Source organism: Galeopterus variegatus, unplaced genomic scaffold, assembly GCF_000696425.1.
Source record: "Galeopterus variegatus unplaced genomic scaffold, G_variegatus-3.0.2 Scaffold3814, whole genome shotgun sequence".
In the NCBI taxonomy this organism is placed as follows: Eukaryota; Metazoa; Chordata; class Mammalia; order Dermoptera; family Cynocephalidae; genus Galeopterus; species Galeopterus variegatus.
In genome coordinates, this window is record NW_007729925.1 from 208,101 (window position 1) to 209,850 (window position 1,750).

Here is a 1,750-nt window from a genome sequence, read left to right on the forward strand (position 1 = left end):
TTTTTACTAGTTGAAAAGTTTCCCATCAAGTACTCTAGACTCTATTATACCTGGGAGAATATAGAGAATGCTTAAATCATCATCTCTGTGTTTTCGTTTTTACTTTTTTTTTTGTCTCTATGTTTTAAAGGATGAAAATTGCTTTTGCAGATATTATAATACCAAAGACACACTTCAGTTCACTTAACTGAACTCCATAAAACAAGATTTTTTTTTTGTTTTTTTGGGGTTTTTTTTTTTTGTCCTTTTTGTGAACGGCCGCACCGCGCTCAGCCAGTGAGCGCTGTCAGCAAACCGTCCATCCCTATATAGGATCCGAACCCGCGGCGGGAGCTCTCCCAAGTGCGCCGCGGGATTGGCCCCATAAAACAAGATTTTTTTTTTTTTGTCTTTTTTCCGTGTCCGGCAACGGATCGCAACCCTCAGTGTCGCCCCTGTACCAGACCGGGACCAGCAACGGGATCGCAACCCTCGGTGTTGCTCCCGCGCCTTGCTCAGCCAGTGAGCGGGAACCGGTCTGTATGTGGGATCCGAACCCTCGGCGGGAGGGCCGCCGCGCTTCCCAAGCGGCGCACTATCACAGTGCGCCACCGGGCCGGCCCTAAAACAAGATTTTTAATCATAACATCTTATTGAGAAAATATTGGTGGTTCTTTTTTTAGAATTAAAGAAAAAATTTTTTTTCGGCTGGCCAGTACAGGGACTGAACCCCAAACTTTGGTGTTATGAGCATGGTGGTTCTTTATGGTATTTACTTTTATGATTTTTCCCCATCTTCTTTTCTATGACTGCTTTTTTTAAAAATTGCTGATATTTTATGCAAATGCTTGAACCATCCTTCTTTTGCTCTCATAAAGTTTAGTAGACTCCAACAAATACATGAAAGTTTGTATTACCAAAGACTATGTCTATTCAGTGTACTGAGTTGATTTGATGTTTTGTGAAATAAAACCTTACACATCACATTAGCTAAGGATTGTAGTCATCTTGCAATGTCACTCTTAGTGATTAAAATCACTTCCAGGCCCCTCTGTGGTCAATTATTCCTTTCTGCTCTATTGAAGACATTATAATACTTGTTTGGAAAGTTTCATGGCTACAAAAGCAGTGGCAGTCACTATTCAGTGGAAGTGCTGGTGAATACAGAGCAGCACTGTCCAAACTCATAGAGATCAAGATGGGCTATAAAAGGTGCAGAAGCTCACAGGACAACTTAGATAGCTACAACAAAGCTGGGAAAGTTCCAAAGCTTCTTCCTGGAAAAAAGTCCTGCTTTGCCTAGATACACCTGGGACTCCCTTGCATATTCAGTTCCAGTGGTCTTCTGCCCAGCCAAGAGTGCTGATAAAGCATTTCAGCTTTCATGATTAGTTGTCTACCTTCCCACCTTCTTGGGACTTACAAAGAAGAATTCTTGTACTCCAAACCCTCCCCAGAGAATATATATTGAATTTTTTTTGCCGAGAATATATATTGAATATTTTTGCCGTTCAGTTTGTATCAGAAATCTAGCCTAAAGAAATGATATTTAGGGATGATCACCTATAGTTTTCCAAAAATTTTTATTCATGAAATTCTTATGTAAGACACTATTATTCAGAAGCTACTCTGGTTGAAGTGGGAAGGAGACATTGAGAACTCCAGTTTCTTAAACGAGCTGATATACTTATTTCTTTCCAATAGTGAGAACTATATTATAGACACATGTCCCTTGTTTCCCTGGCCAGGAAGCTCAACTCCCAATTTAAAA